This window comes from Lagenorhynchus albirostris, chromosome 8, assembly GCF_949774975.1.
Source record: "Lagenorhynchus albirostris chromosome 8, mLagAlb1.1, whole genome shotgun sequence".
NCBI classification, from domain to species: domain Eukaryota; kingdom Metazoa; phylum Chordata; class Mammalia; order Artiodactyla; family Delphinidae; genus Lagenorhynchus; species Lagenorhynchus albirostris.
The window spans coordinates 5,338,000-5,355,811 of NC_083102.1; the positions used below are offsets into that span (position 1 = coordinate 5,338,000).

Below are 17,812 nucleotides of genomic sequence, written 5' to 3' on the forward strand. Positions count from 1 at the left end.
CATTTAACAAGAGCACCTTCCCAACCACATTGTTGTATAAATTATATAAATAATCATCCATGATTGACTATGTCACAATCATCATCTTCTACATGATTATTTGGGGTTCCATTGACCTGCCTGCTTCCTATTGACCCATTAGTACATTGTTTTTACTATTACACTGTGTAATTATCTACTGTCTGCTAAGGAAAGTCTCCCCTCATTACACATTGTATCCCCCCAAAACATTATGGCTTTTCTCCTGTATTTATTCTTCTGGAGGAACTTTAAAAGGACGCATTCCAATTTCTGAAAATCCTGTGAGGGGTGACGATTAGATTCTATTCACTTTATATAGGACTTCGGGAGGTGACGGTGGCTTTATGACAGTGCATCTCCCTTTCCACCAATGTGACTGCCATGCCCTGGAGATGTTTTCAAGTCTCACTGAGGTTCTGTCCTTTCCTTTATGCAGGAGCTGCACATTGATTTTTGTAAATCACGTCTTCCTTCCCTTTAGTTTTCCAGCTGGTTTCCTATGATGTTAAGAAAAGCACTAAGTTTTGAGTATTTTCCAGTCACTCACTTCATGGGATCCCATTACTAGTTCTAAGCATTTTCAGTCGATTTTAATTTGTTTTCTCGGTTGGTGATTATATTATCAAACAAATTCCTGTCTCCTTTTCAAGATTTATAATGCTCGGTCCATTCAGAATTGAATGAGAATACTTCTCTTGTTTCAGTGATTTTGTTAGGGATGTTTTATTATGTTAAGGAAAAGAACATAATAAAAGTAAAGCGACGTTTGAGTATTGTTTTACTATGGATTTTCTTCATTCCGAGAATTATTCTGGATTTTGTTCAGATGAAGACTCTGTAGCCAGACTTTGGTGTCAGGTCCCATTGAGCACGTGGAACACGAAATGCTGTGCGTCAGAAAGACAAACCTATCAGTGCATAAGAAGGACTGACATTTAAACTTCCAGGAAATTGCAACCGTTTGTGGCATCAATAGGAGAGCGTATGTAAATTAGATTATTCCAGGTGACCCTGGACTATTCCAGGTGGGATGAATGGCATGCCCCTCAACCACTGCTCACGCCCGTCCCTGCCCTCTCTGTGCAAGCCTAGTTGTGGCGACCACATTTCCCAGGTTCCCTTGAGCCCTAACTCCGCACTGGCCTGGCCAACGGAGGCCCTGGAGGAGGAGGAGAGGCCAGAGGCAAAGGGAGGCCAGAGTGTTTCTCCCCCTCATTCTCTGCCTCCTGGGGTGACCCTGGAAGAAGCTGCATGGCCTTATTGGCTCCACTCTCACTGAACAGCCCTCCTTTGATGGCCAAGCGACAGTCAGATGGCCCTGGTTTGGGGGATTTTGGTAGAATCACCTCAAACCACCTCTCCTTCCATTGGAGCCTAGCCCTAAGGGTGGCAGCAGTCAGGGAGTCAGGGTGGGCTTCGCGGGCGTTCCGGCCGTGCAGGTGTGCGGGGTACCGTGCTGGTTTTGATGCTCTATATTGAATTCTCTCTGGCTAAGGGACTTCCCTGGAGGTCCAGTGGTTAGGACTCCGTGCTTCCAATGCAGGGGGCGCAGGTTCGACCCCTGGTTGGGGAACTGAGATCTCACATGCCGTGCAGCACGGCCAAAAATAAATAAAATGAAAAATAAAGTGGCTCTTCCTAAAACAAAAAAATTCCCTCTGGCTGCAACCCGGGTGGTGGGCCCTGACTAAGCTGGTCACCCCAGTCTGTGTGGCTCCTGAGAGCTCTCGGCCTCCAGCCTGGGTCCCTGAGCTCTGCGGTTGGCTTCTGTGCACACTTCTCTGTTACCCAGGTGTGAGCGGGCCGGCAGTCTTGAGTCTCAACACCAGGACTGCTCCCTTCCAGATCTACCCGCTTCTCTACACTAGAGGGCTCGGAACAACAGCTGTGAACCCACCCTCCCTCCTCCAAGCTCCGCAGCCTGCCGGGTGCCCGGCCAGGCTTTAGATGGGCCTTTTCACAAAGCGCTTGGCACAGGGAGCGGCCCGGGCTTTGGAAAAGGCGATGGGCTCTCCTCGTTACAAAAGTCGTCCTGATGATGTGCTGATCCCTTAAGTTTTTCTTGCCAGCAGCTTAACCACGACAGTGGAAGCAAAGCCAAGTCCAGTTTTTCTCTGGATGTCAATCAATTCCTTTCCACGGTCCCTGACATCGCCTTTGCAGGCCGTTCCTCTTCCTCTCTGTTCAGCTAGAGGAAGAATAACCACTATAGTGGGTAAGAGCTTGGGTTTAAATCCAGGTCTGCCACCCACTAACTGTGTAGCCTTGGGCAAATTACTTAACCTCTCTGTGCCTTAGTTTTGTCACCTGTAAAATGGGATTAATAGCACCAACTCTTCCCCAGCTTCAGATCTCCCTGACTCCTCACCTCCAGACAAAACCCAATGCCTCGGTGTGCAGCCCAGGGAGCCCCCCTCCCTGTCTCCACTGTGTCTGGAGCACCCGCTGTCTGCTTCTGGGCAAGACAGGTGCACACACTCAACCTTCCTTGGTTCCCAGAACAGATTTATTTATTTATTATTTATTTATTTATTGCCTCTACATACAGATGAGGAAAGCAAGCTTAGATGGTTAAGAAACGTGCCCCAAACCTCAGCCGGTGGGAGGGACAGTTACGTCAGCAGTGTCTGCAGGACCCGAAGTCCTTCGTCCACAACCCGCACCCTGAGGTCTCCACATGCTCCAGGCCAAACCAAACTTGTTGCAGTTTCCAGAACATTCCATGCTGTTTCCTTCCTGTTTTTTTGCCTACACACTGTTCTCCCTGTTGCATTTTGAGAATTATGAGTAAGCGAGTTTGGCAAAAGCAAGTGGTGTGGACGTGCGAGAGTACGGAGAGTAGACAGGAGGGTGGAAGCAGGGGATGACGTGAGGCGATCCAAGCTGTATTTAGATTTTTGAGACGGGGTGGGAATACACCCCCGTGCCCTCCCGTTCCTGAAGGGGGCGCTGTGGGGGCGCTTTCTACTTGGGATCAGGACACCAAGACCTGTGGTTTCAGCATTTCAGGCTGAGGCTGCAAAGTGCATACAGCAGGCCTGCAGCTCATGGACTTAAACCGGGCTTAGCCTGGCACAGAGCCGTTGTCATGGCGACGCATCATTACCTCGGCGCTACTGAGAGTGGGAATAACCGCCCAGTCACTGACCATCGATCTGCGCATCTTTTGTTTCTTCCCCTACAAAACATTTCCCTTCAAGACAGGTCCATACATGAGAAACCACTTCAGGCTGACGAGAGTCAGAACCCCCAGCATAAATCTATCTTCTCTGCTGGGGCCAAGGGAAGAAATGGGGAGAATTTGCTACCAAAGGCGGCTTATGACAGGGGCCTAACAATTTACATCCCAGGAGCCCGTGCCCCTGCCCCGTGGCTCAGTTTCAAATCCCAGTCACTGATATTCCCACTTCACCTCCCGACTTCCTGATGCTACCTCAGGCCTGGCTTCTCCAGGGTCTGTCCTCACTCTACCTGACAGTAGAGCTCTGAAAAAACAGTTCCCACAATTTCACAAGTCTTACCGTTTATCCCAACCATACTATTATTATCATTAATGATAAGACTATCATTATTATTACTATTATTACCCTTCCTTCAAGGCTCAGCTCCGATTTTCAGGAAGCACTCCCAGCACTATTACTAGCACTAAAGGTTAGTAATAATACTTGTGGACCCTAACCCAGGTCTTCTTCCTCCCTTCCTTTTCCCCCAGAGCTCTTGGTCTGTATCACATTTACTCATTCAACAAACACTTATTGACCATCTACAAAGTGCCAGGCACTGTACTAGGTTCTGGACACTGAACAGAATAAACGTCTGTTTGCATACAATAAACACAATACATAAGTAAACTATGCAGTGTATTAGGAAGGGAACATATGCCAAGGAGAAAAACGAGCGAAGAAGGGAGATGCGGAATGCCCAGAAAGTGGATTTCAATGTAAAAAAGGTGGCCTAGGAGGCACTCACTGAGTGCATTTGAGCGGAGAGCCAGAAGAAAGGGGAAACTAGATCACTGGGATTTCAAGAAAAATGACATTGCAGGCAGACAGCAGCCGGTGCAAAGGCCCTGAGGCACAAGGGCGTCTGGCCTGTTGAGCACAGCTGGGCGCACAGCCGGCTGGACCGAGGTCAGGAGGGAGTAAGTGGTGGGAGATGAGGCCAGACAGGAATGGAGGTCTTGTAGGTCACTGTGGGTTCATGGGCTTTTGTGTGTGTGAGATTGGAGACTTTGGGGGTGTTGGGCAGAGGGTCACTCTAACTGATGTTTTGAGACTAGATCACAGGGGCTGGGGGTGGAAGTAGAAACCAGTTACCAGGTGACAGATGATCCAGTTTGGAGCAGACTGACACTAAGGAGGTGGTGAGAAGGGGGTGTTCTGGCTGTGCTCTGACGGTAGGACCACCTGGATTTGCTGATGGGTTCGGAAGTGTGTATGGAGAAAACAGGCAGAGACAGCTCGGTTTCTGGCTTGAGTAACAGGAAGGCTGGCAAGGCTGTGGTGAGAAGGGAAGACGGTGAGGAAGAACAGCTTAGGGAGCGGGAGGAGGGGGACTTATGCTCGGGGGTGTTCAGTTTGAGACCTGCGTCTATGAGACCCACAGAGGAGACGTCAGGCAGGCGTTTGGATCTGTGCGTCTGGAGTTCATGGAAAGAGGTCCAGACCAGAGGTATCGTCATGGGACTCATTAGGGAACCGATGATTTCTAAAGCCACAAGACAGGATGAGCACACAAGGGAGAGGAGGTCCCAGGATGGAGCCTTGGGCCACCAGCATGAGTAGATCAGGAGGGACAGTCACGGAGACCAGAAAAAATAGCCATGGAGGTAGAAGGAAAGCCACAGCGTGATGTCAGCAGGGGAAGGAAGTGCTTTGAGGAAGAGGGAGACAGTCAGTGCTGCCGGGAGCTGAAGAAGATGAGGCTGGGGACCGAGGTGATTCAGAAACACGGCAGCCCAGAGCTTCAGGGCAGTGTTGGCTCCAAAGCCAATTGCAGGAGGATCTGAAGAGGAAAATCAGGGGAAAAGGGGGGACAATAAGGCTAGCCAGCTTTTTGGAGGGTCTTGGTTGGAAAGGGCGTTAGACAAGTGGGCAGCTGGAGGGGGACCTGGTGGGAAGGTGGCGGTGGTGAGAGCGGCCGGGACAGCACATTCCTGGCGGGGCTGCAGATTCCCAGGAGCTTCAGGTCTCCCGATGCCTGGGTAGGACTCCGGGCCGATGAGGTCAGAATCTTGGGGGCCCCTTGTTCTTTTTTCAAAAGCTTGTCAGGTGATTGCAACCTGTAGCCAAGGTTAAGAAACAACGCACTAGAAACGTTGACCGAGTGGGAAAGGGAGGGAGTCGTTGCTTGAGTAGAGGACGGGGCGTCTGGTGAAAAGAAGAGAGTGTCTTTCACGGGGGGAGTGGGCCTGGTGTGCTTCTGTGGGTGTCATCGCCGGGGGGAGCGTGGTGGGAGTTCCCTTCTGAGTGTCCCTTTTTCGGAGAAAGAGGTGAGAGGTTATCAGGGGGAGTGAGAGCGGAGGGGACAGTTGGAGGCTTGAGGAGGGGAGTGTTGGAGGCTTGAGGAGGGTGAAAGGAGAGAGAAGGCACCAGGGAAGTGTCCCGTGGTCCCAGGCAGCACCTTTAAGGGCCTCTTAAGCTTGTGGTCAGTAACTGAAAGTGCGACCACTCAGCCTGGTGACCCCCTCCCTGCAGCGCCACCATCTGGGCACCTGCTCTGGGGCCAGCAGACCCGACTGAAGTCCTGGCTCTGCCACGTGGTGCTGTGTGGCCGTCTTATTTAATGTCCCGCAGTCTTCATTCCTTTGCTGTGAAATAGTGACAGGACCTTTCGCCGAGGAATGTGTTAGAGGTGAGAGGTCACTGCAAGCACCTGGTCCCCCTTAGGCACATCGTCGTCATAAATGTCAGCTCCTGCTGTAATGGCCAATTACCTCCGGACAGGCTGCAGCCTCTCCAAAGAGCCTGGCTGATCTCCTCTTTGGACGGTGGGGCCTGTGCTTTCTTCTCCGTGTCCTTCAGAGAACATGTTATGTGCCGGCCACATGGAAATCACTCGGTCAATAAATGCCCTTGGCAGAAAAATTAACTACTTCGTGAGCATTTGTCACGGTATAAGCTCTGAGATCACTGAAAGTAAGAAGACGGCAAAAGCAAGGTGCAGATACAGTCTGTTTCCCCAGCCCAGGCAGACCTCGGTGATACTGCAGGGTGGGTTCCAGAGCACATGAAAGCAAGGTATGCCTGTATTCTCTCCTCTACAACCCTCCCCATTTAACTACTGGGATTCTGATCATCTCTGCAAAGTTATAAATAAAATGCATGGTCCACACGTCTTCTACTGACAAGAAAAACATCAGATCACGTACAACAAAAGCACACATATAACACGGCCATTAAAAGGAGGATGAGAAACGTGACTGGACAACCTGACGGGGGACAGACCAGAGACCCCACGGGGAGCCACGCGTCTTCACGCTGGGCTTCCTGAGGTTGAGCAAGTGCGCCAGTTTGAAGACAGCACTCCCGACTCTGCAGGCGGTATCTTCATCTGGCTGAAATGATTTTTTTTCTCTCTCTGTGTTTCAGAAAATGGCACGTTTTCAGAGCTCTTTAAGACACAGCTTCCTCTGGGCTGGGAGGTGGTCGCTGGTGACAGCACAAGAGCCCGGGTGCTTTCACTCTCTGCCCCCAAAGCCCACTAATGGTGAAACAGAGACGGCTGGGGGCCCCCCATTCCTGGGCTAATAAGCAGTGGCCTCATGGGAAAGGGGTGCTGACCACCCTATTGCCGAAGGGTAGGAAGGAGGTGAAGGTCAGGCAGGTATCAGGGGCCCTGCCAGCCAGCTTCCAGGTCTGCCTGAAGCGTAGGGCTGTCCCTGGTGAGGAGCCGCAAAGACGTACGGGGAGAGGCCAGCCTGGCACCATTCAACGGGATGCGATGTCCGCCGCAGATTCTGTGATCAGAGGGTCAGGGACCCCGGGCTGAGCCCCCCACCTGCTCCCACGCTGTCAGCTTGTGGGCCTTTGCTGCTGCCCACGGGCCCCTGACATGTCCATTCCAGCAGCACAAAGAAGCAAAGCGTGACATCGTCGTGCAAGAATGTGGGTCCTTCCTCCCACGGGCTCCTCTGTGCGTGGGACCTAACAGTGATGATAAGATGCTCATATTAGTAGAGGGCTTCATGCCCTACAAACTGCTGTTACATGTACTTCCTCCTTCAGGTCTCAGGATAACGGGCCAGGTGGTGCACACGCCCACTGTCCGGGCGAGGAAGCTGAGGCAGGGGCGGCCCACGGTGCCGGCAGGGTGGGGGTGGACAGGGGGCCTCGAATCCAGGACCCAGCTTGCTGCGGGGAGGGGTCGAGGCAGTGTGTCAACGGCCGGCAGCAGAGGGAGCCGGGGCTCGCGGGCTCAGCATCTTCCTCACTGGAAAGGGGTGATTAGAGCAGAGGGCCTCCGAGTCCCCCGGGTTCTGACGCCCCGGGATCCTGTGACAAGGATTATTCTTACACACTCAGCTCACACGTCACAGGTCGGGATGAGTTCTCGGGGAGGCACCGTGCAGCCATCAGGCGCCACGAGGGCACAGCTCTCCCCGCGACCTGCCAGGTTTCACGGTGTGGCACGAGGGCCGCTAGTTCTGTGGCCTCAACTGGAGATGATTCACATTGAGCCCTCATTAAAGTGGAAGCTTATGGGTATAAATGCAGCTGTGGCAACGTCTGATGCAAATTTACATGTGGAACGGGTCCCCCTGTCTCTTTTCCCTGCATTAATTTTCACGTGGCAAGGTCTGGAATCTAATTTTCTTTTTCTGCTGAGAGCTGCTAAAGGACTTGGGGAGCTTGAGGCTTGGGTGGGTATAAATTCTGCTCAAATCCCCAACTGACTGTCTTCTTGTCGTTTTTGCTTTAGTCCGGCTGGTCAAATCACAGACGGTCAAGGCCTTTGAGAGAGAGAGACTCCCGACATGCACGACAGAACGCGGCAAAGCTGCTGTCCGTCTAGAGCTGGGAGATGGATGCAGTTGGGTCCCAGACAGCCGGTTTTATACGAGGCCTGCACCCCGGAGGTCTGGCTGCCGTTCCAGGCAGGCCCTAAAGACCGCGTGTTGAGGCCTGCTATGTGCTCGACTCTGAAGTTGGAGGTTGACTCCAAAAAAATTAAGTCAGTCTTGAAAAAATACAACAGATAAACCTTTCGGCAAACAATAGGAAGCAGCAGTTGCCTAAAATCTTTTTTTTGTGTGTGTGGTACGCGGGCCTCTCACTGTTGTGGCCTCTCCCGTTGCGGAGCACAGGCTCCGGACGCGCAGGCTCAGAGGCCATGGCTCACGGGCCCAGCCGCTCCGCGGCATGTTGGATCTTCCCGGACCAGGGCACGAACCCGTGTCGCCTGCATCGGCAGGCGGACTCTCAACCACTGCGCCACCAGGGAAGCCCTGCCTAAACTATTTTTATGCAGCAACGTAAGATATACAAGTGCGTCCAACAAGGTGGTTTGTCATTAAGTGCTAAGGGGCGTGGCACAGCCCATAAGTGAGGGCCTGGGCTGAGCAATAGGGCTCCAACATGTCTCTCTGGGGACACAATTCAACCCACACAGCCTGCTTATGGTCACAGAGCCCATAAGAAGAACCCACTGTGGCCCAAGACCAGCCGTAGCAAGGGGCACTTACAGTCATCCCACCCTCCCTCTTCTTCATCCCCCTAAGACAAGAGGCCCAAGGAACCACGGGGGAGCTGCTCCCCAAACAAGCACAGAGAGGTGAGCTTGTGCGGTACAAGGCGGGATGCGGTGGCCATGGAGGTGACACCCAACTCTCCTTCCAAAGGACCTGGGCCAGAGGCACCCCTGATGGACAGCTCCAGACCCCCCCACCTCGGGGTCTCCACTGCGTTTGTCCCGAGGCCACGCTTTCCCCAGGCTGTCCCCACGGAGTGACAGAACATGTGGGGTTCTAGAGCTGCCCGTCCCTGCTGGTCAGTTTTCCTCTGACTGCTGACTTTTGCTTGGAGACTCCCCAACTGGTCTGGTCAGACTTTCTCAGAACCGTGTGGCCTGAGGCTTTTCCCACCCAAACCTGCCTTCCCACCCTCCGTCCACAGGTGTCAGACCTACACCTGGTCTGAGGCTCTCCCCGCCCACCCCTGCTCGTTGCCCTGTATCCTTCGCAGGCATTTCCCCCCTTACACCTCTTGCGTGTCTAATCCCGTCTTGGCATCTACCTCCCCAAGGATTCCAACAGAAACAGGAGCCTCTGAAGTCCGTTTCTTTGTACGAAAGGGAGAGAGAGAGACGAACTGAGTAATCCCTGGGATGCGAGTAATGCCGCCTGAGACAGATCCCGTTTTTCATTAATAAGGGTCAGGGAGAGCACAATTCACAGGCTACTGAGTTGTGGACAGAGACTGTGATCAAAGAATTTCACCTTGACCTGCAGCATAAATTCCCACCGGATTCTTTCTGTGCCTCTTCTATATACTAAGGATTTTGCTCGGTACTTTCACAAATATGCCATCATGTTTACTCACATTGAGACTTCTTGCTCTTTGCACCTCACAAACTGGCCCTAAATTAATTTTAAAAATAGTTCCCAAATATTTGAGCCATGGGAAAATCATTAGACTAAATATAGAGCTTCCCAATGACTATTATAATACCATTATTTGTGTCTGTTACCTCGCTCTCAAGGAGAGTGGAAGAGTGATGGAATACAAGGCAGGGTATTTTGTGATGTCATGTAGCCCTAGGACCAGCCATTTTGTGAATCTGAATTTACAAACAGAAAGAGATATTAGGATTAAAAAAAAAAAGGAGGATGTGAGTAAACCAGAGGAAAGTAGGTTCTTTTGCATCAGATCTTAGAAATTCTCTGAACTAGCAATCTGACCGTTTCTATCAGCTCAACAACCTTGTTTTCTTCTCATTACTCAGTCCATCCCCTAGCCTGGAGGTATCTGGTCACAGTACCACGGAAGTTTAACCAAAAATAAAGAGAACTGAATTATGCCTGTCAAAGCAAATGACCAGCATACACTTGATGGTGCTGGGTCTTAGCTTCTGTAATCACTACTTTTTTCTTGCTCAGGTAACTTGAAAAATTACTAAGGGACATCAATAATCCCAGTCATCAGTATACTTTAATCAGGCTTTCTCCAATTACAAAGGGAAAACTTCTCCTCCTATAGAAGATTTACACACTCCAATTCCATAAACACCCATCACAGATCCTCATCTGAACCCCCACAGTAACAAGAATACCCAATGCCTCTGCTTGAGTTGAGCCTCTGAAAATGGCCCTGGCAACCCACAAGCACTGTTTGGAGTGTTACAACTGCCGAGACTTGCCTTCCTGCAGATACTCAGAATGGGCTTGGGGATATATACCCTGGGGCTGCAGGCCCTCTGAGAGATCCCAGGTCATGAGGGCCAGGGCTACCTGACCACAACGAGGAACGTGTCAGGGGTGGCCGAGGGGCAGAGAGGTTGTGCTGTGACAGCTAAGTAACAGGTACTGGTATTAGTTACAAACGCTGCTTACATAGCCTTCCTTTGCTCCCCTCCTCCCTTCCTGCCTCTCTTTTCCTCTCCTCACCTTGTTCTACAAAGAATAACCTACAGGGGGACCAAAACAATACAACAAGATTAAGTTAATTAAAAGTGAGAAGTCTGTCAGTGAGGACTCTTGCCTCGCAAGAGACAGAAATCCAGCTGTATCTTAAGAAAAGACACAGGGAGAGGGAGGAGGAACTGGTCTTAGGGACAATGGGGACCAAGGCTTCCACGTTCTCCCCATCCTACTTCTCTCTCAGTGCTGTGTTCAATTTCTCAGGCTACTGTCCTTCAATCAGGGTCAGCTCCAGTTAGAATCCCAGGGAAGGGCTCTGATTGGCTGCCCAGGACCACTCCCCCAAGAGGATGCTTATGATTGGCTGAGCAGGTGGGCAGGGACCAGAACACTGAGTCAGAGGGGCTGCCTCTACCCCCTCAGCTGCCCCTGGACCTATGGCAACTTTGGAACAGTGCTTCTGGGAAATGAGCTCTCCTCTGGGGTGGACGTCACCTCTGAGGGCAGGCCAGATGGACTTGAGAGGGTTACAGGGCGTGTGCCCAGGAAATTATGGACTTTTTGCAATTTTCCAGAGGAATTCAGGAAAGCAAACAGCACTGACCGTGCCACTGCCATGTGCCTGCTTTGGGGACTGACATGGAGAAAAGAATGGAACTTTTTTTTTTTTTTTTTTGAGGCTTTAACGTTTTTATTTAGGAAAAGACTGAATCTGAAACTATAATGGTTCAGTCTAAAGCATCCCTTTTTCAAGTGGAGTCAATTTATGTAAAATATTTTTTCTTGTCTATAAAAAACAAACTGAACAGTATTTTGATTATGAGGAAATACAGACATGTACTTCATAAAAGAAATAGGATGCTATCTATCATAAAAGAAATAGGATGCTCTTTCCCTTCCCCTCTTGCACCTCCCAGGCATGGGGCTTACACTCTCCCAGGCATTCTAATGCCTGCATTTCGAGGTGGTTACAAAGTTGCCTGCAGATACTCCACCAGGGAGTGGCAGAGGCAGGTCTGACTCCAGAGGCCGTGCTCCTCCCACCTCCCTTCCCTAAATATGACCGAAAACCCTAGTAGCCATAAAAAAACAAATCGATAGAACAAACTATACAAAAAGGAGCCAATCTTGCATGAAAAAAGGGCAAGATAAATGAAGCCAAAAGGTCAATAAATAGACTGGGAAGAAATGTTTGCAACCCACAGTACTGACAAGGGGCAAATTTTTGCAATATATATGAAGGGTTCCTACAAACAGACAAGGCAGGAGAATGGACAAAGAGCACAGACAGATGATCACAGAAAGGGAACCCTGAAGGAAATACGAATGTACAAAGCCGTGTTCATCCTCATTCATAACACGAAAAAGGCACAGTAAAACTCCAATGAGACACTATTTTCACCTAACAGATTGGAAAGTATCACAGAGTTAGAAAATACACTGTATTGGAGAGGGCCTGGGCAGACAGGCGTGGGCATACACTGGTGGTGGGAGCGAAGACCACTCAACCTCTGAGAAGGACCAATCTCCGGCCTATGGAAATGAACCAGGTACACACGCTCTGCCCCAGCAGCTCCCATCTGCGCACGTGCCCTCAGACCCCTGCCAAACGTGTGAAATGACGTACGTGCGAGCATTCCAGCCCTGGAAGCGGCCTAAATTTCCATCAGGAGGGGACAGCTCAAATACACCTAATGTAATAAATAATAAATCATAATCACGACAGATCGTGTAACGTTTATACAACGGGATAGTATGCGGCCGTTCTCAAGGACGACGCAGCTCCCTGTCAGCAGATACACACAATCCTCCAGACGCGTCCCCGAATTAGAAGCCACACACGGCGCTCTCCCACTTGTGGGGGGAAACGTCTGCACGAGCCACCCTCCCGCTCTCCTGCGGGAGGCTGCACACCTTTCCTCTCTCCTCAAACCCCCCACACCTCTCCCTCCATCCGCTGGTGGCATCGTTTCCTATCCCTGAGGAAACCTGAAGTGGTCAGGAAGACCCCACTCCCTGCCCGCAGGCCCGCGTCCTCCCTCTGCCCCTCCTGTCCCACGATGGGCTGTCCTCTACTGGCATGCCTCACCCCTCCGGCCTGCCCCAGGATTTCGCTACTGAAGTTTCTCCTTCTCTTTTCTGCATCCTCGATTCCTTCCCCTGACGGTGACAGGGTCATGACACTGGCAGATGAACATGCTGTAACATCCCCCTCCTTAAAAATGAGACAGCCCTCTCCCGACCCACATTCCTCTCTTGCACTGCCCCGTTTCTCCGCTCCCCTGTAAGCGAAGCTCCCGGGAACAGCCGTCCGCTTTGTGCCACGTCCACTGCCCTGTCCCTTGTGAACCCGCTCCACAGGGCTGCTGCCCCGGCCACTCCTCGCCCGTGTCAAGGCTGCCGGCGGCTCCATGTCACCAAACCCCACGGTCATCTTTTTTTTTTTTTTTTAACTTTTTAAAAAAATTGAAGCATAGTTGATTTACAATGTCATGTTAGTTTCCGGTGTACAGCAAAGTGATTCAGCTATACATATACCATGTATCTATTCTTTTTCAAATTCTTCTCCCACTTAGGTTATTATAGAATATTGGGCAGGGTCCCCGGCGCTAGACAGTAGGTCCTTGTTGGTCCACTTTAAATATAGCCGTGTGCACCCGCGGTCATCCTGAATACTCTTGTCACTCACAGAGCACCTACTACTCCTTCCCTCCCCAGACACTCGTCTGGTGGTCTCTGGATCCACCTCTCCTGGCTGTCTTCCTAATTCATGGCTGCTTCTTCGTGGACCCTTTGCTCACTCCTCCTTATCTCCCCAACCTCTACCCGGGGTGGGGGCACTGGTGCAGTCCTGACACCTTCTCTTTGCTGTCTACACTCGTACCTGGCTCTCTTCGCGTTTCATGGCTTGAAATGCCAGCCTTTGGTCGATGACTTCCAAATGCATATCTCCAGCCAGATGTCTCCCCTGTCGCTCTGGGATTTTCCCTCAGGTGTCTGGGTATCCTACAGGCATCTCAGATTCACTACAGCCAAAAGCAGACTCTCTACCTCCCAGCCCCTCCCGGGAGACGGGATCGTTCCACTTGCTCAGGCCCAAAACTTCAGAGCCACACAGGGCACTCTTTTCTCTCAGACCCCACATCCAATCTATCCGCAATTCTGGGGATTCTGTCTTCAAAATATATTTGGAAGCAACTACTCACCACCCTGCCGCTCCCCCCGTGGTCGGAGCCACAGTCATCTCTGGCTTGAATGGCAGCGATAGCTCCGCACTATGCTGCCCGGCTCCCTACTTTCACTCTACAACCTGTACACATGACGGCCGGGCTGACCCTTAAAAACTCAAACTCAATCTTGTCCTTTTTCTAGTTGACATTATCCCATCTCACTCAGATAAAAGTCCCCAAACACTAGTCCACCTGTCCCCTTGCCACCTCTGGCCACACTGCCCTCCAGACCCTTCCTAGCAGCCTCCTCCCCAGCTCTGCACCTCGTTCAGCCCCTCAGAGCCGCCAGATTTCTGCTCAAATGTTCAGGGTCAGAGCCCTAGTCGGGGCGGCCTGGCAGAAGCTGGGCCCGCGGAGGGAGGGTCTGTCTGGTGGAGTGGGAGCCACAGGGGAAAGAAACACTGCAAGATGCTGCCCCAGGAGAAACAAGGGAAGACGAAATCCCTGGGGTCCTTCCTCTTCCACTCCTCCAGACCCCAGTCTCCCCGACTGTCTCCCACTGGCCAAACCTGGCCAGACACCAGTTGGCCAAAGATCCTGGGACTGCAGTTCCTGGCAACACAGAGCAGGCAGGACAACAAACATCTGAGAGCAGAGGCAATGACCCCCCAAAGAGCACCCCCACTAGAAAGAGCAAGTCTCCAGACAGGCTGAAAAATCAGTCCCTGGTGAAGGAGTGATTAAACAACACAATGCTCTAGCTGTATCCATTCTTAGACTTGCAACGATAAACAAAAGATTTGGAACCAGCCATCCTGTCCTATGGAGATGTAGGGTCTCCTTGAAGCTCGGCTACAAAGAGCTGCTCTCCTGGCCTTCTAACCACGAGAGTCACAGACAATGCGTCGGCCTCAGCGTGTGTGCCCTGGAGTCTTGGCTGTGAGCCCGCACTGCCCCAAGCCTGCACTGCATGCCAGGGCTTTGGGAGAAGCTGGTGCACCCACCTCCACCAGATGCTGGGAAGTCCTGGACCATGGGTGAATACGCTACAATGGCAGGAAAATGTTCTCTCAGGCTGGTCAAAGAACAATGAACACTGTAATTACACCTTATTTTTTGACCTAGAGGGTAAAGAGCCACAATGAGCGGGGAGAGGAAAAACAAGCCAGGCCTCCGGCACTGTGATGCTCTTGGGAGTGTGTGTTGCAATGAACTAAAATGAGCTGACGCACAGCGTTTCAGTCAGAAAATCTCTCTCTCCCCATCCTCTCCCAAGAGCTCATGCAATTCTTAGGAGTTATATTTAGGAACATTTTACAAAGTGCTGTTCTGACCCACATGGCACAGGGAGGGTTGTCAAAAACCACTATGTCCTTGAGAGCCTACTGCCTGTCCGTCCAGAGCCCTTGAACGGAGCCTCTTGTGGGCTCTGTCTGTGCACCAAATGGGCACTTATCAATTACAGTATAAAGTGCTAAGGTACAAGGACAGGAACAGAGGTTAGCAAGGTCGAGCATGGGTTTAACTCTGGGTGTGGCTGGGCCCTCGTGGGAGGGACACTCTGAGAGCCGGGATGACAACTGTGCATGTTCAATGGGGCTCAGAGGTCAGCAGATCCAAGTCTGTACACACCTACAAATCCAGGACATGACCTGGTGCTCTGCTCCCCAAACGTGGCCAATCCCTAGGAACTGTAAATATATTTTTTCTGGAATCTTGTTGAAATGCTGTAACTGGCATTCTTTTTTTTTTAAGTATACCTTTCAGCACTTTTTTTTTCCTTTGGCCACACCACACAGCATGCGGGATCTTAGTTCCCTGACCAGGGATCGAACCCATGCCCCCTGCAGTGGAAGCGTGGAGTCTTAATCACTGGACCGTCAGGGAAGTCTCTGTAACTGGCATTCTCAAGGCCACGTCCGGACATCAGCTGCAAGTCACACAGAGGGATGGTAACGACGGTGCTGGTAAGCGCCCTCCCATACAAGTTCACGTTCAGTTTGAACTGCAATATATGAACTTTGGGCCCAGTCTAACAACCAAAGTAATTTTATTCGTTGGGAAATTACTACAATTAATGTGCAATATTTAATCACGTCTGAAATAGACGGGTGAGAGGTCAGGAAGTCAGTCATGAGCCATCGTCAGATAACAGTGGTACGTATTCCAAATTTCCCAGAGTTCATCTGTCTGCTCAGAACTAAGTTGAGAACCGACAGACACAGACCTCTAGTCAAATCCTGCAGCCCAGGGAGCCCAAACCCATTACCCGGATGGGAGGTTATGTAGAGCAGCCATTGATGGAAGCAAGGACTTTCCTCCCAACTAATGCTGTTTATGTGTTGATTACCCTCAGTCAAGGAAGGGAGCATAATGGCTGGGATTACCTATCCTTTTATTTAGCAAACCGACCCCTCCCCCTGCCCAGTGCTGGGTGGCCACACAGACCCTGCTTGCTGAACCTGTCATTCTTTAGAACTGCTGGGTGTGTGTGCAGACACAGAGCTGCTCAAGACAGCAGGCTACTCTCCAGAGAAAAGATGGAAATGACAAGTCTGCCCTTGGGAGAGTATTGCCACAAGAGTTTACCTTTACCTTAATCCAAAGTACTTCTTAGATTCCATGAGCGGGACTGCCTCATGGTCAACTGGTGTTATGGGTGAAGAGCAATCTGGAACACAGAGAGAGAAGTGGCTTGCGTGGGTCCCCCCACCACCCAGAAAATCAAAAGGGACCCAGGAAAGGGCTGTCAGGAGAGGTGCTGGTCCGGAGCACCTGCCTCCACTTCTCCCCATGGATGGGTATTCATGGTTCCATTTGCACCAGGGAGCACAAGCTGTCACAAGGTTACACAATCAGTGGCCAAGTTTAAAGGGAGATAAAAACCGGAATGTGACCCTCAGTCTGGTTTTCATGATTAGATAACAACCTCTTCGCTTGATAGCCCACGAGCTATCAGAGCGTTTACAGAGTCGAGTCCAAGCCTCATGGTTTCCTTGTCCCAAGAGTTGCTTTTTTGCACAGAATTGAGTCGCTGGTGTCCTGACTACATAGACCACTGTTTTCCCCTCAACTCTATGTCACAGGCACAGAGACCAAGGCAGCTAAGATGTTCAATCATTTGTCCAAGGTCACCCTGACAGAGGTTCCTCAATAATGCTGTCAGCCTTGTGCAAAGCTTTTCAAAAGGAGGGGCCACATTTTTTAAATGTCATTCCAGAGGACACAACAAATTAAAATCAATGGACAGAAGTTAAATGGATTACAAAGCACTCTGACAGCTAGTCTCAGTTTCCCTCATCTGTAAAATGCCTAGGAGAGTTTTCTTAGGGGATTTTAATAGAAATTAGGTAAGATAATTAATATGAACTACCTAATATAACGTCTGGTATGTAATAGGTAATCAAAAAGTTAATTCCTTTCTTCTTCCTGACAGTGGAACATATCACCACTGAATACAGGAATTCACCAAACACAGATGTCTCTCTACAGACCCTTGTTCGCCAAGATTCCTTCTAACCGTAACATTCCAAGTGTACAGGGCAGACTTTAAATCTATGAGCGCAGCACAAATTCTAAGACTTTCTAAGTTGTCAATGCTCTACTAAGATGACTCATGGTTTCCAGAGTCATTTTCATTTATATGGGATATTAATAGACAAAATGGGAAAAAAAAAAAGGGGGTGGGTGGGTAGGGACCAGTTAATCTAGAAAACTAGGCTAAGTGAAATTCATCCTGTAAATTCTTAATCCAGGGTTTCATTTATGTTGACTGTTGTACTCTGTGTATTTCACTTCTCTACTAGATTGTAGGTCCTCAGTGCAGCATTTTAAATGGTCTTCTCTGAATGAAGTGCTGCCCTGGCTGCGGAAGAGCTGGCATCATCACAGTATACCAGTGTGATGACCAGGAGCCCTGGTAGGTACATCCAATGTCCAGGGGATGTTAGTCTGGGGTGTTAGTGGTGGTATAGCAATTACACCAACACATGCGTGGTATAAAACAGGGTTAATAACATCCTCTCCCACAGATGTATTGAAACAC

The 17,812-nt window shown here is 50.5% G+C and overlaps 1 protein-coding gene across 1 annotated transcript in view; it reads right to left on the reverse strand.

The window, feature by feature from the left end:
* Positions 1 to 17,812, reverse strand: part of GALNTL5 (polypeptide N-acetylgalactosaminyltransferase like 5) — a 128,589-nt gene that overhangs the window by 107,365 nt on the left and 3,412 nt on the right. Inside the window, exon 2 of the mRNA XM_060155882.1 lies at positions 16,363 to 16,438. The gene's annotated coding sequence lies outside the window, so the exon portion shown is untranslated. The remainder of the gene's footprint in view (positions 1 to 16,362; positions 16,439 to 17,812) is intronic.